Source organism: Mustela putorius, unplaced genomic scaffold (assembly GCF_011764305.1).
Source record: "Mustela putorius furo isolate JIRA1106 unplaced genomic scaffold, ASM1176430v1.1 tig00000095_pilon_pilon_pilon, whole genome shotgun sequence".
Classification (NCBI taxonomy): Eukaryota; Metazoa; Chordata; class Mammalia; order Carnivora; family Mustelidae; genus Mustela; species Mustela putorius.
Genome location: NW_025421280.1, coordinates 24,892,177 through 24,912,216, shown reverse-complemented (window position 1 = coordinate 24,912,216; position 20,040 = coordinate 24,892,177). Strand labels below are relative to the sequence as shown.

Below are 20,040 nucleotides of genomic sequence, written 5' to 3'. Positions count from 1 at the left end.
CAGTGATGCAAAGATGAATAAGACCCACTTCTAGAAAACTCGCTCGCTGTTCGCTGGAAGAGACTCATCCGAAGTCAGTGATTATAATGAAACACAATGGGTGCTTTCTCCGGCAGTAGGGAGTAGAAGGGAGCATTGAAGAAAAGTACCCAGAGAAAGTCACATTTTGCTTAGGTTGGCTTCCCCCCAGAGCAGATCCTGAGCGAGAATTGGAGAGCAAAGAATTTATTTGGAAAGTGCAGGGAAATCCAGTAGGGAGCGCGGGGAAGTAAGACAGAAACAGGAAAGATACCATCAAAGGGTTCATTATGAAGTACTTCCACTGGCAGTGACTGGAACTCAAAACCACTAGAAAACTCCTGGCAACAGTGTAACTCACACTTGGCAATCCCATTGGAGGCACGAAGAGGTTGGGTATTTATACTGCATCCCTGGCAGTCATTGGCTAATGGCAGCCCCTGGCGGGGGGGGGGGGGGGGAGGGTGTTAATTCCCCAGGCAGTTCTGGCCTGACTGGCTCTGGCGGAGAAGTCCTTCCGGCTTTGCAGAAATCTCCCAGGCAACGCAATGTGGCTGCTGGTGGTTGGAAGCCAGATGGGCGCACTCAGAGAAGGCTTGAGGAATAACACATTGGCTGCATTTTTGAACAGGTTTGTTAACAACTTTTCCATAAAACAACAGGTGGCCCTGAGAGTGGTGTCCAGACAGGTGGGTCAATTTGTGGGACGGCACAAAGGCGCAAAAGTACAATAGGGAGAACCTTCTGCTGCAAGCCTGGGGTGACCTTGACAATGGCAGGTGGCCTTGGACACACCTCAGCGCTGACTTCCCTGCGCCTCCTCCTTCATGCCGAGCATCACACGCTACTAGTTTAAAAAAGATGATCCTTTTCCAGTTTGAGTTTCTGAGATTTCTTTCAAATTCCAGAGCTAAAGTTCGAAAGTCTGATGCTTAACAAAGCAGGTTCCTGTCCTTCATAGCTGTGGGTTTACAAGAAATTCACCAGCATTTTCTTCCATTTCCACCCAGGTAAGTTCCCAGTATGGTTACGGTCATCTTTCTCCATCCACTGATCTCTTCCAGGGGTCCGTGAATTGTGACCCATGAGCCAAACACAGCCCACTGCCTGCTCTGTAAATAAAGTTCCATGGGAAGACAGCCATGCTCTTAGGCTTATAAATTATCTGTGGTTCTTTTGCATGATGATGAAAGAGTAGAAGAATTGTGGCAGATACTGTACTGCCTGCAGATCCTAAAATGATTTATCTCCTTGTCCTATACAGAAGAATCTCCCTGACCCCGAACATCCACACTGCTGCACAGGATCTGGGGGTCTGATAGACCATGCCACGACAAGGGAGACCAGATTGCGGGGGAGGACTTGAGATATGAGTCCTGTATATAAGCTGCTTAAATGCCCAGGCTAGTCCGACCTTGACCCTGGAAGCTGTTCAAAATACACTGTAAGGGCCTATTTAGCCAGAGCGGCTCCATACACAACATAGGGTTAGGGGGTGTAGTGGCCCAGTGTTGGTCTCCAACGCAAAAGGCTGACATGTGTACTAGGATGGCACACTGAAAGATTTACTGAGACAGCAGAACTCCATAGATGCTGTATTGCAAAGCAGAGTATAAGCAGAACTTACACAGGAACTTTAAAGACAGGTTTTATGACTCTATAGGACCCCCCTGGCCAACTATATTGGGAACAAAGAGATTGCATTGATGAAAATAGGGAGATATTTGAAAAGGGGTTCTTTGTAGAAGGCTGCTGGTGCCCCCTCCCCTGTAGGGGAAGAGATGGGTGCCCGTGTCTCACCTCAAGCCTGTAAGAATGAGGCCAGTGGCACCCACCAGGACCTTGAGATGAGTCACGCAGATTAAAAAGGCTCCGAGTATGGGATCCAGCCTCCTTAGGGTCCACGGACCACTGCCCCAGTGCTATCCACAGAATGGCTGCCTCTTGCAATCTAAACTTTTGGAACTGAGGAAAGACTCTCAGTTTTCAGAGAGGACAAAATTTTTCCTGGTTTACTTCGGGGTCCTGGCAAATTGACCCCCATAAGCAGAAGCTCAAGCTTTCCCGGCATGCTAACACAGGCTTCGGTCACAGGTGCAGTGGGAAATATGAACACCAGGGGGCGTCCGCCCATGCGGGAGGCGCAGCCGGCCCCGTGGGTTCATTCAGTAAGCGGGGAAGATGTCTGTGTGCTAGGCTGGATATTACAGCAAGAAGCTCAGGAATGCCTCCATCTGATGTGGTCCAACTGTGCGGCAAAACGTTAGGGGATGCCATTTACATCCCTAGGAATTGTGCAATGCAGTGAGTGCCCCAGAAAGGAAAACTGGGGCTGATTTATTATGATCTGGGCTAAACCTAGCTCCTTGATGTAGATGCTGGCAAACTGTTTATAGTTCAAGGCTTACGAAATTCCACCACCTCCTCCCAAACCAAAATCCAAATCTTATTCCAGAGGGCCAAGCCTAAGCCTAACGATATGTGTATGTCAAAAACGCATGTGAATAAAAGAGAACAGAGAAAAAGAGAATAGCAGAGGCTGCTCCTGATGAAACATGCAGCTGTTTGCCGGGTGGAAACAAAATTGCTAGTGCCTGTGCTGGATCTTTTAATACCCAGAGGCCCTCGGCTGCTGGTGTGTGTGGTCCCATCTGTGTTCTGAAATCTAATGATCACAACAGCAGCACCTGTGGCCCAGGGCGAGGGAGAATGGATGGAGCCCATGCTGTGTTGTTCAGTCTGGAGGCTGTTCATCTCCCAAACCCCAGCTGGTCACTTTTACGGAACATCTACAGCGTCCTAGTCTTTATGGGGGTGGGGGCGGAAGAGGCAGTGAAAGGAAAGATAAAACAAAGGCTTGGTGGCTGGCCGCGAGAAGATAATGCTCTATCTAATCAAAGAATGTACAGGACGTCCTGGCCAATGCTCTTGGATCCACTCTGTACCTTTCTCCACCCTGCCCTGTGTCCGAGAAGCTGCCCTGCATGGAGGTGGCCAACACTCTATCTTGCTGTCTGGATTGATCCCATTGGGAGCCCCTGCAGGAGGTTGGAAGAAAGGGGCAGAGTGAGGTCTGAGTGTTTATTCCCTCCAGTCCCTCCTGAAGCAGCACTGGGAGCCAGGTGAACCCCAACCACCCTTGGTGGACCTCTCTACATGGTTTCCCCCACCCTTTACCCCTTTACAGCTGGTAATGAGCTCCGCTGCTACTCATCTTACTTGGGTGGGGGGCGCGGGTTTGCAGTCTCCACTCACCTGCTGTTGCCTTTGTAAATGGACCTTTTTTAAAACTCTCCTCAAATTGCCCAATTTGAATATGTCAGCTGTTTCCTGTAGGCACCGTGCGTGACACAGGATACGATATATAACGCAGGAAAAGAAGTTGGCAAAAAGAGAAAAAAATAGTGTCAAGTAAGCATTCTGGGAGGACTTCCTGGAGAAGGAGGCAGGAGATGGCATCTTAAAGGCAGGAAGCCAAACCCCGAGGAGAGCTGGGGAAAGTGTCTAAGCAAGAGCGCCTTGGGATGAGGGGAAATATTTAGGGAGCAAAGACTAACAGTGGGTATGGAATGGAGAAATTGGGAAGATTAGGAGTGAGAGGTCTGGAAGCAAAGACAGTGGGAGGCTTGAATTAAGAACCTTCAAGCTACAGGTGTGAATGTGCCCTGTCAGCGGCAACACTGCACCAGACACAAACGGCGGGGGCAGGGGGGGGGGGATGCGGGTTGTCTGCCTGGCTCATGATGACCATTGTCAGGATCCTCTCAGGTCCTCTTGATTTGTTTGATTCAAGGGCTTTTGACCCTAGCCTGACATAAGCAAGGCCACTTGGAATTCGAAAACTCTATTGAGAAGGATTGATTCTTTCATGCCCAGAGAGAGGCTGCATGATCTCCTGAGGCCAGGTGGCCCTTCCTTCCCTTCCCTTTTCCTTTGTGGTAGTTGTCCAGACCATACCCATGCAGTCATTTGTAGCTGAAGCTGGGGCTGTTTATCCATTAAGAAAATTAATGGAGGTGGAAGGGAATGCTAGGGAGCAGGCTGCCGACAAGAGACTTCCACAGAGGTGAAGTTCGTACCGATGTCCCAGAGTGGGAAGGTGGCAACCTATGTGATCTGGTAATGAAACAATTAGTCAACCACCAATGACAGAGCCCGGCCAGCAGTGGGTGGTGTGGGGGGGGGGGAAGGAAGATGTTATCATTCACCAATCTAAAGAAGATGAAGCCTGGCAGAACCAGAAGGTAGGATGGGTGTTTCCGAAAGCACCAAGCACCTTAAGTAAGGGGGAAATACCCCAAACACTGAAATTTTAATCTTCAAGTTAGAGTAAAACTTAGAGCCTTTCTGGGACCATGTTGGAAAGAAACTCTATTACTTGCAGCTGCCTGGTTAAGAATGTTGGAAACCAGTGGAGAGCCTAAATTGGCAGCTGTCTTAATTATAATATGCATTGAATGTGCACATTTGCCAAAAAACATGTGTGACTCTTAGAGTATGTGTGGAGACAAACAGAGAACCTGGGGGGAATGGGGATATCTGGAAGGATGCCAAGGGCCTGGGAAACGTCCATCCTCCATTGCCTTCTGGTTCACTGCCTCCTACAGCTCTCTCTCTCTCCTCTTGTCCTTAAAACGATAAAGTTAACAGTTCACCCCATGATGCACTCCTCATGCTTGTGCTCCATAGGATTTTAATTTCACATAGGCCAGAAAATAAAATGCAAAATCAGAGTCGGGAAGAAAATTCCAGAAGAAATTAGAGAAATTGTTTAATTGTTTATATCAAAAATATCTGGGTTTGGATTTGGAGTGCTAAATAAAAGTGGGCAGAGTAGAATTTTGAGTTGAGCTGAATTTATGGATGTGTGCACTCATCAGAAGTACTGAGTTCAATGTCTGGGGTTCTAAGAGTTAGCTGATTAGACTAATATAGATTTGGACCAAACACTCGTTCATGCTAGGTGAGTGTGAAAGGTCAGGGATCCCTTGGAATAACTTAGAGGAAGACTAGAGCATATTACCTCCACCTCATTGATTCTGGCCAATCTACCTCACTCTCATTCTCTCTAGAGCACAGAACACAAGTCATCTAGAATGGTAAGTGGGAGGGGCTATAATTGAAATACAACTTTGACCTTGAGGTAGAGAACATAACAAAGCCTGCATGTTTTATCTGCCAGAAACAACAGGTCTTACCAATATAAAAGCTGTCTGAAAAGGGTGGTAATTAGGACTGAAGGGCTTGTTTATCATAGGAACCCCAGAAATTAAATCATATCTTACTCAAGAAATTTTCAGTTCTGGAAAAAAAAAAAAAAAGCCAGACCAATCTTGAGATACTTTAGTAGAGAATATGGTTTCTTCAAATTCTCAGAAATGAGTCTTCATAAAGCCAGGGCCTCTTGAAACCACATATCTTTGAGGAAGAGCTTTACTATATTGAGACTCGGGCCCAGTCTTTCCCAAATGGACCTTGTGCCAAATATTGAGACTGCCAGCCCCCTTCTTCAGTCCCACCTTTAAAAACTCTGCAGTCAGGCATTAGCCCCTCAACTAGGAGGTTAGAGGATTCTTCTCTGCAGAAATAAATGACCCCAGAGAAAGACACCTACAAGTACTGATGTTCAAGGGGTCCCCCAACATAAAGATCAGCTTCCCATCACCCATGGTAAAGCCCAGCAGGGGACAAACCCACCCACTCAGTGCTTTTAATCAGTGGTGGTGTGGCATCTTAAATATAAATGGAACGCAGACATTTGAAGACAACTGCCTACACAGAAGAGAGCCACTAGGAACTCAGAGGAGAGAGAAATACGAAGGTATAACAACGAACAAACAAACAAACAAACAAAAACCCAAAATCACATAATATACATTTTCAGAGGAAAAAAAAAGGGTTGGATTTCTAAAGCAAAGATAAAAGGGAGAGAGAGAGAGATAACTAGGTAGGCAGGTAGGTACAAATTGGAAAACATAAGGTGCGTGGGTGACTCAGTTGGTTAAGCCTCCACCTCTTGGTTTCAGCCAGGTCATGATCTTGGGGTCATGAGATGGAACCCCTCTGAGGGCAGGACTCTGCACTCAGCGTGGAGTCTGCTTGAGATTCTCTCCCTCTCCCTCTGTGCCTTCCCCCTCTGTATGTGTGCATACACACTGTCTCTCAAATAAATAAATAAATCTTAAAAAAAAAAAAGAAATTGGAAAACATTCTTGGAAAATAAAATTATAATGTTAGAAACTGTATTTAAAAAGTTAACAAAAGGCTTGAAAGATAAAGCTGAGTAGAAAAACAAACTGAACAGACAATAGTAATAATCAGAACTAAAACCTGGCTTTAGAGTCCACATGCTTAACCACTGTGCAATAAGAGAAAAAAGGAAAAAATCAGAAGTTGGTCATAGGAAAGAAGAGGGGGTGGCATGTAGGATGGTGTCCAAAATTTGACAAAAGGAGTTTGGAATAGAATAGGAAAAAAAAAAAAAAACCACTGTAAAGCATATTATCATGTCACCTTGGTAATAGTGAGCCAGGAGAAGTTTCCAGAACAGAAGTACAGTACTCTCTTGAATGAGGGGGGCACCAGGTGCCCAGCTCAATAAATAGACACGGACTCTCTCCAAACACACCCTTATGAACTTCTAGAACAGCATGGATAGACATGTCCATTGAGAGCTTTTAACAAGAAAAAGAAATGGGCAATAAAAAGGGACTGAGGGGTGCCTGTGTGGCTCAGTGGGTTAAAGCCTTTGCCTTTGGCTCAGGTCATGATCCCAGGGTCCTGGAATCGAGCCCCGCATCTGTCTCTCGGCTCAGCAGGGAGCCTGCCTTCCCCCTGCCCCTCCGCCTGCCTCTCTGCCTACTTGTAATCTCTGTCTGTCAAATAAATATATAAAATCCTTTAAAAAAAAGGGGGGGGGACTGAAATGTACCTAGTGTCAGACCCTCAACAATGCTGACTGATGAAAGATGGTGGGGCAGCGACTGCGCAGTGTTCAGACAAAGTTGTGTTCAAACTGGAAATCTATTCAGAGCCCAAGTAAAGAATCAAGTGTGAAGGGAGAGAACAGATACCTTGAGACATGTAAGGACTTGAACATTTCTCAAGAAGAGACAACATATATGCTTCAGCAATGTGAGGGAGTAAGTGAAAAAGAGAGGGTCCCAGGATCCCAGAAATGGGGTTCAACATAGGAGAGCAGCAAAGGGAACTTCAGGACCCCTGGAGCGATCCGTCCAGATCAGTCTTGAGAAATAACATAGAATTTGTGAGGTTTGAGCACTCTGAAAAATTATTGCTAGGCAATAATAGATCAAATTGGATCATTTTGGAAAAGTAGTGGCAGGTGCCAAAAAAAACCCTTATCAGTTTAGGGAGGGGGTGGGGAAGAATTTGCTACCAATTCCAGGAACACAACACATTGGCTCCACAGTGAATGTTATTAATGTAGTCATAATAACGTGAATGCTAAGTATTGACTCAACCAGAAACTGGAAAATAACCCTACTGAGAAGGGGCAGGGAGGGGAAGGAAGTGAGAGGGAGCAAAACCCTCATCTACAAGAACAGGAAATCAATAAAAAAAAATGTCTAAAATTGATACACCATGATACATGAAGTAGGTAAGCTCCAGGAGAAATGGCCAGTAGGAGTGCCAGTGGTTGCCTCAGTGGCATGTGCAGGAGTGGGGAGAAGTATTTCTTAATGATACATTGTTACAATTTTCACAAAAAGTACTTTTAAGGTATTTGGTGTTACTAGATGAGGAAATGAGAGCAAAAAGAAAATAAAAGTAGGAGAGTGAGATTAAGCCATAACAGAATTCATTATTGCCCACTTGACGAAGGCCCCGACAATTGATGGAGATGAAAACACACTTGACCACATGGTTCTCAGTAGCCCAAACACCAAGCAAACAGTGCCCAGTAAGGTCACTAAAATATTATTAGATTATTAGGATAATATTAAATTAGAAGCCAACCAACTGCACCTTCTAGGTAAATGCTGAATGGTCCAGTGTTAGCTGAGACTCAATACCTAGCCATATCTAAGGCCTGAATGGATGGGCATCACCAAAGAATAAAATTGCTAAAAAAAAAAAAATGCTGAGATTGAAGAACAAATCAAAACGTATAATTATCACTCCAGTTGTATTCTTCAAAATGAGTGCTCTACTTCTTAAAGTCTGACATCATGGTGCAGAGATAATCACTCCTCTGCACCATCAGTGTTCCATGGCTCCTGTGGTCAGTACGTGGCACATTAAGATGCTATACAGTTACTGCCTCCAACCGAGGTTGGTGGAGGTGGAAGGTTTTGTGTTTGCTGTGCCATTTGGGGGGAAGTGCCCATGGAAGTGCCATCATCACCAAATTACTAAACTTTCCTTTCTTTATCTCTCGTGGTCATCAACCAAGATTTATCTCTTCCTCAACTCCTGGAATTAAAGATACCATCACCAGTTATAATGCAATTTCACTGAGCAGTGTTTGAAAAAGATGCCTTTGGAACAGTATTCTCAGAAGCTGACTATCTAAATACCTCTTAAGAGCCAATTCCAATCTCAGCTTTTTCTGCTGGGGGCTCCAGTCCACCTCACAACAGGTGCAGTCTGGTGGCACCTGGTCCGGCTCAGGGCCATGCCTCTCACCACCTAGCCCAGGATGCTTCCTTCACACAAGACACCCACACTTGTGTAAGCTGCAAATGCAGGGGACTCGTTGTCCAGTGGGAGGAGATTTGACCAATGGGAGAGAGCAACTGGTGTAGTTAAATATTCATCTAACCCCCAGATGGACAATCCTAAGAAGCACCTCAGCTTCCAATACCCATTGCAGGGGCCACAGAGCACCCTTGTACTCCTTGCTCCCTCCCTGTTTACCACCCCATCCCTCACCTCTGCCACCTGAGGTCACATACCTTGATGAGGTTCTGGCACAGAAGCCTGGACCTTGGGCTTTGCCTTCTGAAAAACACAAGCGAAGACACAGGATTGCAATGATCACCTTCACTTTCATTTTTAAATTTCTAATATTTCCCCATGCACTTGGGGTTCCCTACAAGTGCTTGAGAAAACTTTATTCTTAAATCTTTAGTCTAATACTGTGCCTTGAAGCAATGTGACCAGCATTCAATATTTTTAAAAAATTGTCTCAGATTCTGTCTGCATTTCAGCCCTCATTGCACACACAGCTCTGGAGTGGAAGGACAGCAGGACCTTACAGCATGTGGAGTCCAAAATACTTGTGCTTTCAAGATGACTTCTTCAAAGGTTTCCAGTAAATCAGCTATTTTTCCACAAGCAACTTGGGTTCTATGCCAGTACTGTTATCTGTCAAGTGTATGGTTACACTTTCTTTCTTTTTTCTTTTTTTGAGAAAGAGACCAGGGTGGGTGGTGAGTGGAAGGGCAGAGGGAGAGAGAGAATTCTAAGCAAGCTCCATGCCCGGCGTGGAGCCTGGCGTGGGGCTCCATCTCACTACCCTGAGATCATCACCTGAACTGAAATCAAGAGTGGGACGCTTAAGTGACTGAGCCACCCAGGTGCCCCTGATTCCGCTTATTTTGATCAAGCAGCCTTTCTAACATGTCATAGATGCTATGCCATTTGTTTGAGCATTTGGAATAAACGTGTATCAAACCAGTTTCACTGTTTTGGAGATGGCCATGTAGCTTGCCTTCAACTAAAACCTGAATACAAGTGGCCTTCTACCATTTTGCTTACACCCAGCAATTCTGCTGCATTATGCTGTGTTGTGGGTGCTTTCTGAAAGGTGTGAACAAAACATACCATGCTTGTAATCCCTAAACCACTCATTGCATTGCCCTGCATTTTCTCTTCTCTGCGATACTTACACAACACTTGGCACCAGTCAACATTTTCCATTAAATACATATTTTTTTCTTTCAGATTCACTTTTTGTTATCCATAGAAGAAATCTCTTGACAGGCAAATAAAGTAAAAGCATAAGAGAAGTCAGTGTGATTCCACTGAATCTCCATGACCTCTTTTCTTTCTTGTCTGCCTTTTAATGTTATTTCTATGCTCATATGCATCTGTCTACTGAAAGCTGACACAGTGTGCTTACTATATTGTCAGATGACATGCATTCTCTCTTCTTCCTTGTTTTAACTTCATTTTATTTTGTGTATTTGTTTAACCTTTTGAAACATCTTGATGTTCATACCTAAAAGAGAGAGCTGGTGTTATCATTAGTTTTGGCCACATTTTGTTCTTGCCATAGTCAAAGATTCAATTGATTGACAAGACTTTAACACATAAAGCAAGTAAGGAGATTTTTCACTCTCAGTGACACCTAAATGCTTCTTTATATTGGCCGTGAGTATCCAATTATCTGCAATGAGCTTCTGCTTCTGTTGCATGCATTTCTCCAATGGGAATCAGCACTATCCCATGACCATTGAGCAGCCATAAGTTCAGAAATTCCCAAAATGACACTGAGGCACGCATCTAGATGCTTTCCCTTCCAGTGTCTAAGGTCAAAGTTGAGGTCAAAATTAGATTCTTTTAACCATGCTGTTTACCCACCCCCTCAACCCTGTTTTTGAATGGCATTGCATTCTCACATAAACTATATCCATCCTGGGTACTCATCAAAAGCTCTATGTGCTGTTTTGTTTCTTGCGACTCGGAAGGAGTTAAAATGAAAAAAGGAGAGCAACATCTGTGTGGTTATTTCAAGAACTATAGATGTATCGGAAAGTCTTAACAGATGCCTAAAGATGTACTGGGAGAACACTCTTCTTTTTGTTAGTGTGCCTCAAAAATCCCTGGATTTTTTTTTTTTTTAACACATAAACATTCAGCTGAGTTAGTGGCTGAGACAGGATCTTGGAGATTGAGAGGATCCAGCCTCTGAACCAGAACCAGAAGACATAGGTCCAGGAACCACAGGTGGAGATGGGTGGACATAGGCAAGAGATGATGACATATCTCATGTTTTTACCTAATGATCCACTCATAAATGTGACTTCCTGTCCTCACACCTCTAGACCCTGCTGGTCACAAGGTGTTAGTGCCCAAGTGACCCCCAAATTTCCCCTTCAATGGAAACTGAGAATGCCACCTGACCTTGCTGTCATTTCCTTGCACAATTAGAGAAATGCCCCCACCCCCTGAAAGATACATATTCTGGAAGATTATATATGTTAAATCTAGGGAAACATTTTGTGCATCTTATATTATTATATTCCCAAATAAGAGTTAACCGAAATTACTATGGTCCTATATAGACCATCTAGGGATATCTCAGAGGGCTGAGGAATAACAGATTGGGCACTCCAAAGGACTCCACCCATGGAGGTGGTGGCCAAAAGAAAGGGAAATATGAAATAGTTGTGGAGGAGGGTCTTAAATACCAGTTGCAAAAATAAGTAAGTCTTGTTTCTGCCTGTGCTTCTCTTCCTTATTTACTTCTCACCATATTGTATATCAGTAATTTTGGTTATGGTTACATTTAGCACTTGGTTCCCAGGCTGCGGATTATCAACAGGCTCACAGTGACACTCCAGTAGAAATCGGTATCCCTGGGAGAGCTTGGACAGGGAACTCAAGGTTCACTCTAGGTGCAGCAGAGGGTAACAGCTTTGGATATTTCCCCACCACCTCCATGGAGGAGTTGAACACTTTGCAGTTGACCTATTAGCCAGGGTCACCTCTGGATAATCGGGAATAAAGGTCAAGCGTATGTTTGCATGTAGCCAATGGGTGGACTGTGATGAATGGCCAGAAAGGTGTCAGTCAGCTCCCAGAAGCTCCCTCTGCTCCTGGCTGAGGAGCTAACCCCCACTGCATGATCAGATTCAAGAATTTCAAACAACATCGTTTTGAACCTTCAAATGAAACCATTCTGGGGCCAAAGGTGGGTAGAATTGAGTCATCTCAAAGCTCTGGAGAACATGTCCATGAACTTCAGAGGCTGAGACCCTCCTCCCAGAGTTTTCAGTTGTTGTCCTTCCCGACACCAGGCTGCCCAGCTCATGCTTCCATTCTGTAACTTTGCTGTACGTCCTTCCAACAAGATCTTATGGAGTCCAAGTGTCAGTATCAGCTGTTTTTTGAAGAAATGCAACTGATGTGAACATGAAGGGTGGATTCTTTTAGGAAATTCGATCTGGTCTTGGAGGACACTGGATTGGTCTAGAGATGGCGGATTCAGAGAAAGGGTAGAATCCTTGTGGGATAAGAAAGAAGGACACGGTCAAGCATGCTGTTCAGCCTAGAGTGATTTCAGGATGTGTACATTCTGACGAACAAGTGTTGAATGGGGTGCTTGTGTGTATGTGTGTGCGTGTGTAAAAACGAAATACTGACTTCTGCCACAGCAAGATGATCTAACCAGTGGAATCCTTGAAAGTACTATTGCATATGTTCCACATACGAGTGAAACCATATAGGAATTTTCTTTCTCTGCTTGACTTACTCACTTAGCATAAGCACTACATCAAAAACTAATGACGTACTACTGTACCATGCAGTGGCTCACTGAACATAATAAAAAATTTAAAAAATATATTATTGCAATCAACTCGTAGAGGAGAGGACGTTTCTCTTTCTAGAAGGAGTCTAGCTAATAAATCAAGAAAAACAATAGGATGCTAATATCACCACTCTGTGACCCATAATGAATCAGTACAGGCAGGCCATGGTCATCAGTGCCTGTTAACATCACAAGAAAAAAGGACAGCCTACTCCCATCTGTAAGTATCTGACAGCCTTTTATAATAAAGGACCAGAAACTTATATTTTAAAATGTTAGTAATAATTACAGATTAGTTTTTCTTTCTTTTTTTGTGCTTTCTTTTCCTTTTTTTTTTTTTTTTGGTGGTTTTCAGATTACCAAGATAATATATACATGTTGAAGCAAATGAAATCTTAATATATAGAGATGGATAAAGATGATAATGGCAAAGGTGAGCATCTCTCCTTCCACTCTCCCCTTGCTCATACAAACAGTATCACGGGCATATCCACACATACAGAGTTCTCTTTGCTTGCTTTCATGGATATATAACTATATGGTACTTATTCCCCTTCAACTTGCTAATTTGTCACTTTATGGTAAATTATGGGCATTCCCTCCATTCAACAGATAGATACTTAACTCTCCATCTTTCTCCCAGTTTCTTCATAAAAAATACACATATGGTGGCAACTAGATGGCTCAGTGAGTTAAGCCTCTGCCTTCGGCTCACGTCATGATCCCAGGGTCCTGGGATCGAGCCCCACATCGGGCTCTCTGCTCAGTAGGGAGCCTGCGTTTCCTTCTCTCTTTGCCTGTTGCTCTGCCTACTTGTGATCTCTCTCTCTGTGTCAAATAAATAAATAAAATCTTCAAAAAAAAAAAACACATTTGCACACATAATTTTACACTTATGGTATTACATTATACCTGCACAGGTGAGAGCATGTTTTTCTTTTTTTAAAAATTTTTTAATTTTTTAAAGTTTTTGTTTATTTATTTATTTTAATTCGACAGAGATCACAAGTAGGCAGAAAGGCAGGCAGAGAGAGAGAGAGAGGAAGGGAAGCAGGCTCCCTGCCGAGTAGAGAGCTCGACACGGGGCTCGATCCTAGGATCCTGGGATCAGGACCCGAGCTGAAGGCAGAGGCCCTAACCCACTGAGTCACCCAGGCACCCCATGTTTTTCTTTTTAGCATAGTTTTTGTTTCTTTCTTTTTCCTACCAGTCTCTCCAGTCTCTCCCTGTCCTCCCAGCTACAGACCCCACATCTCATGGAGGACCATGTTCTCTGTCCCAATGCACCAAACCAATACACAGGATTGTTTGTTTTGCTTTTTTTCCCCCATTGTTTATAATCACTAATACATAGCTCTTTGCAACTGACTTCCTTATTCAACAATACCTCGCAGAAAAAATTTCCAAATCAGCTGATTTAGCTTGAATTCCTTCTTCTTAATGGCATCGTACTTCTAGGCTGTGGATGGACCCTCATTGATTAAACCTTTCTAGTATTTAGAATTAATCAGTTTCCAGGCTTTTTTTTTTCCCCCTACTTAAATATCCTTAAACACCAGTCTGTGCTACTTTTATCTCTATGGCGTCAATGTCAAGAATGGGATTGGGGCAGCCACAGGATACATGTTCTCAGTTTGAAAGACCCTGCCCCATTAATTTCTGAAACCATCACAATAATTTATGTTTTCCACAGACTGTGTATGAGGAAAGATCCCACTTCTGCCTCTACCTCTAAACTCCTTACCCGGGCATTCCCACTCTTCCCATTGTGGTTAGTCTAAGACATAAAGTGGTATTTTGCTTTGGATGTAACACTTTTTGTGTGTTTTCACGTGTGTGTGTGTGTGTGTGTTCTGTTTTGGCCATTTTGATTTGCCTTTCTGTGAATTGGCCATTCATCAGGGATAAGAAAGGAGACATACTTATAAATGTGGAAAGAATTGTACGATTATAGGTGAATTCTACTAGAGCATCATGGCAATACATTTGAAAATCTTGAGGATACAGGAGACTACCTGGAGAGTTTTACATTATCAAAATTCTTCCAAGAAGAGGGAAGTATGAAGAGATCAGTTAATAATAGAAAATTAGAAAAGTGAAGTAATAACTACTTAAAAAAAAAGCCCATGAGAACCAGATGTTTTCACAGCTAAGTTCTACCTAACCTTTTAAGAATAGATTTTTTTAATGATACTCCAATGTTTGCAGCTCATAGAACAAGAAGGAAAATTTCTTATTTAATTTTGTGAGGTCAGCCTGTTGCAAAGATAGAATCAAATATATATGGACCTTACTTACATAAGTTTGTACAAATCCAAACATGACTGAATAAAATTCAACAATGCATCAAAAGGATAATAATATATGGTCAAGTGATATTATGTAAATGTGAAAAGGTAGTACAAGTTAGGAACTCCATTCTCTTAATACATTTGGTTGACAAATAAATAAAAAAACAAAAACCAGGGTGCCTGGCTGGTTTAGTTGGAAAAGCTTGATCTCAGGGTTGTGAGTTCAAGCTCTACACTGGGTGTAGAGGTTGCTTAAATGAATAAATAAGTAAAACAAAAAAAAATTAAAGAACAAAATCCAAATGATTGCATTAATTGATTTTAAAAAGCTTTTAAAAAATAAAAGGATAAAACCCAAATTGTTGTAATAATTGAGGAATTATTGGATAAAAGTGCAGCAATTAGTTCCAAAATAAGGGAAATCGTGGAACTATTTGAGATGAAATGTATTACCAAAAATCCTCGAAAAATATCCCTCCAAATGGTAAAATATTAAAATTAAGCCAATGATATTCAGAAACCACATATACACACCTGCCAGCATCATTATAATTTAATATTATCTTAGAGGTTCTAACAAATATGATGAGTACAACAAGGAAAAACATTGGTAAAACTTTTCATGTCCAGACACCTAGAAAACCCGAAAGAAACTTCCAGAACACACAAAAATCAATCACTTTTCCTTAGACTACCCATAGTGGCCCAGGAACTCAGATGCTGTTAAAGAAAGATAAACATGTCTGATGACATAATTTTTTTCAAATTTCTCTAGAACCATCGCAAACTAGTGTAAACATAATTGTTTGAGAAAGACCTTTGAGCTAACACGTCCAATAAAGTGTTGAAATCTACAATGTAGAGAGTTCTAAAAAAAGGTGCAAGAAAAGGATAAACAACCCAATAGAAACACCTGTTGAAAGTCACAACCTGATGAGATAAGAAGCTTGTCTTTCTACCACAGAGAGCAGGTGTCCCCCCAAATAGTGGCTTCTAGCAAAGCAAACCAGGCTAGATCGCCAATCAGATTACAACTCCGCTTTCAACACACTTAAAAAAAATAATAACATAGGAATAAATAATAATATAATAAATAGTACATAAATAATACTGAAAATAATAATATAAAGGGGAAAGCATATACCCCCTTCCAAACTCCACCAATGCCACCTGAAACAGTGTGCCTTCAAATGCTGGTCTTGTATCTTGTACCAGGCTGTCTTCACTGCGGGGAAAAGAGAAACTCTGGCACACACCCCTTAATTCTCCGGAGCCATGTTTTCTGGCTCTGGCTTGAGAGTACATCCCGTTCATCCATGTGGGACCCTGAAATCCTGCTGAGCTACGGGGGACACTCTCCCCTTGCCCTGGATGTCCCCAGCCTTCTTGATATTCCTGAGCCACAGTGTGGCCCTAAAGGACGGATCGTGTGGGTTTGGGATATGCATGTAGGTGGTGTCTGTAACTTTAGCCACCAGGCACCAACCCCTGCACTGAGCTGGTTGGGTGGAATCTGGGACCTGGGTCAGGATACCCTCATGGACATTGGGTAAGTTGCTCCATATGACACTCCTTTGGGGGCAGCTAGGCAGTCTAGCCATTTCCCTGACCCCTGCTCCAGGCCAGTCCCCACTTTCTCCCATTATGGGTTGATGCACAGATGCCAATTAGGACAACGTGGACATTGCCCGGTGACATGGGGTGAGGTGAACAGCAATGAAGTGGTAAGAATCCATGAGGTTCTAAGCTGCATTCTGGTCCCAGCCCTTGTGGGGAGCCTCCAGGACCAGTGAATTGTCCCCTTCCTCTTGGAGGTTGTGTGGGTCTTCTGCAGAAAGGGCAGCCAGTAACAGAAGAGAGTGACAGCTGAGGCCAGGTGGGGAAACAGCCAAGAACTGGGGTTAATAGGGTGTGGATGGAGGAAGCTACAACAGGCTCTGTGCCCTGAAGAGGAGGTTGTCATGACAAAGCAAGGTGACACATCCCAGGAGTAAGTGGGTGTGGGGATGGGCAGGGGACCGGGAGAGGTAGACTTTCAAAAAGCAAAGGGAGAGATGAGTCACACAGATCATTTAAAACCTGCAAGAAGAAAACTACTTTAAGCACCGAAAATTGAAGGTTGTTAGTTTCAATCCTTCTATAGAAGTTAAGACAAAGGGGCAGAGAACAAGTAGGGTGAGGGGATTTAGAGACAGGAATCAAAATTGAGGCAGCCTAGGGGTGAGAGAGGGGCAATGAGGCTTTCCTTGAATTTCCCTCCTGGCCATGGAACCCTGCAGACCGACTGGGCCAGGTTTATGATTTTCTGATAGCTCTCCTCCTGTTCACCAACCCACCAAGGTTGAGCAAGCATGACCATGGACGTGGTACTGAGCTGGGGAAGGGGAGGGAGAGGAGGGGCGGAGCAATGGAAGACCTACTCTCCACATGGAACAATCAGAGGGCCCTAAACAACAGTGCTACAGGGCCCGGGGTCTCCCTCTTCAGCGGGAGGTCTGTGGACCCACACCGTCTGCCTCACCTGGGAGCTGATCAGAAAGGCTGACTCTCAAGTCCCACCCCAGATCTACTGAATCAGACTCTGCATTTTAGCAAGATCCCCAGATGGCAGGTAGGCGCGTTCAAGTTGGAGAAACACTGCTAGACACTAAGGTGGAAGGGACAGAGCGCCTGGGGTTCGAGGTCCTACCAAAAGCTCCATGGACAAGCTGGGCCTCAGATGCTGAGAAGTCCTGGGATGGGGGAACAGGGCGAGCCCACAAAGGCCTATGGGAGCGCTGCGCACCTGAGAACTCAGAAGGACACCTCCATCAGGGCTGCCCCCAGCAAACGTCACTGGATGTTTTCAGCCAGGAGATGGCTCTGGTTTTCAGATATGAAGCAACAATGAGGAGCCATCTTCACAGCAGAGATAGGAGCAGGATGGATGGCGAGCCCCCAGCCCCGCCCCGTTGCAAGATCTGCCTGAGACTTGCTTAACTACAGGTGTCCAGGTTCTTCCCCTGGAAACTCAGATTCATGTCCCATGCAGGCCTGGGACATAGTGGAGCGGAATATACTGCTTCAAGTCATTTCCTTCTTGCAGGTTTTAAATTATCTGTGACTCATCACTCCCTTTGCTTTTTGAAAGTCTACCTCTCCTTGGACATCTGACTTTTTATCAGGAGCCCGGGTGTGGTGGTGGGGGAGGGGAGTTTCATACGTCACTGATTTAGACTTTCAGTTCGTCCCTCCACCGAGGCGAGGCAGGTCACTGAGTCCCACTCCCGGGAGACGCTGGTCCGTCTTCTCCTCTACCTGAGGGCCATGGGACTCCACTGCTTCCTGACGCTCTGGACCCAAGAAGAGCCACAGCCCAAGCCCGGAAAGACAATGGCTGGAGAGTGGGATGACTTTGAGAGGCAGCCTCCTGCTTCTGTGGAAGCTCCCAACCTGACCCGCCCTAAGAAACGGGCCTGGACTGCCAAGGTCAAGGCCGCAGACTGTCTTCCCGTGCTGGCCGCACTCCAGAAGCAGGTCCAGGGTTTCTGCAGGAGCCCCTCCCCCCACCCCAGGAATGACCCCACCACACCAGGCCTCTCTTTCTCCTACTCGTGGGACCTTCCTGTCAGGAAAAATGTGTGTGTGGTTCCACTCCACTAGGTCCCAGATGGTTACTTCTGCCTTGAGGAAACCCATAAATGACAAATTTCAACTCAGTAATCCAGAAAGAAAGAAAGAGCTCATATCCTAAGAATGGCCCTAATCCCTTAGCAAGAGGACTGCCCTCTGGGTCCCGAAAGGGGAGATTAATCTGCACACATTTAATGAGGCTGGTGTGAGGCAGGCAGGTGCTGCCCTCCATCTGCAACGCCCCCCACCCCCACCAGCTCCCGAATATCCCGTCCTGATTTGTGCTATGGCGTGTCATCACTGACCTACACTGAGGAGTGTTTCGTTTTAAAATGGCTCCTTCCAGCGCACTGCCATATGGACTCTGTAGATTTTGTTAGGAATATTGATCACATCGCCCCAGTAGTTGTTGTGGTTCAGGCCATGATGCCCTAGTTAGCAGGTGTTACAGAGAAACAAGGACAGAAGCAAGAAGACAAAGATACTCTCCTGTGCTCGAGAAGCTCTGGAACCTGGTTTGTTCGCTCGGAGATTTACGGAGCCTTTAACACGTCGATGTGGGACTCTCCGAGGAGGATGTCTGATAGACGGGACTTTCCAAACTTAACCTTTTTTTTTTTTTTTTTAAGATGCTTTTGCATTAAACTTCAGAACAGACTTCCCCAATGAGCCTGTCTTCTCCAAGAAGACCCACGGAGACATTTCTGTCCTTGAATCCAGGACTACCTTGCTTGATTCTGTGAGTCCCGAGAATCTGAATCTGGATGTGTTTGGCTCTTTTTATTGGCTGCTGGACTGGGATCCAGACTGTCAGAGGTCCTCTAGCAAATGTGTAGAGCCTCGGAGCACAGCCTCTGTGGCCTGACTCAATAGCATCTGCTTCTTCTCTCTCATTTCCTCGTTCATGTACTTGAGTTGTTTTTCTGGACGTTACCTCTGTTTCCGAGTCACCTTAAATCTTTTTCCAAGCAAAAGCTTAGAAAGGCCAAGTGACTTGGCAAGGTCACACAGCTTATCAGTGAGGAATCCAAGATTCGGACTCAGCTCTGTCCAACTTTGATGCCCACTGTCTGCCTTGCCACCTCCTTAGTCCTGTGGGACCCATGGAAATGACAATTGAACCAGCATGATGGAGGTTAATCTTTCCTTCTCCCTATGCTTCTCCCTCCACAAGATATCTTGTAAAACCCCTTCCCTATTTTCCAAGACTTTTCATCAGCTCCCCAAGTCCAAGACCCGTGATCTGTGACCTGCAGCTCCAGGCCATGTGTTGCATATTTGCAGTTGGCAAGGAAGAAGGAGAGGTGACCAACCTCTCACAACCAGGGGCAGTCAGCTGGGGTACTCCCCAACACCAGAGACCACTTCAAGTGCCTGAAATGCGTCTAAGATGCAGAAAGCAGGTGGCAGGGACTGGAAAGGGAGCACTAGGACCCAGAGGGTGGCTGAGCCACATATGGGGATTCTACGCCCCAAGCACCCCACGAGGCTGAAGGGCTCGTGACCCCTGGTGTGGAGAGCTCTCAGCTGTCAGACTTCTTGGCACACGCTTGGCTGAAAAGAGTCCCACCCCCTTCCCAGGACAGCAGTCCGCCACTGTCTTGGCCCATTCAAGGAGAC

General features: G+C 44.8%; 1 long non-coding RNA gene across 1 annotated transcript; it reads left to right on the top strand.

The window, feature by feature from the left end:
* The first annotated feature begins 500 nt into the window (after nt 1-500).
* LOC123392279 lies at nt 501-10,620 on the top strand. The gene is made up of 3 exons (XR_006606980.1): nt 501-649; nt 927-1,028; nt 9,192-10,620. It is a non-coding gene; the product is annotated as an uncharacterized LOC123392279 (long non-coding RNA).
* Nucleotides 10,621-20,040: the final 9,420 nt, after the last annotated feature.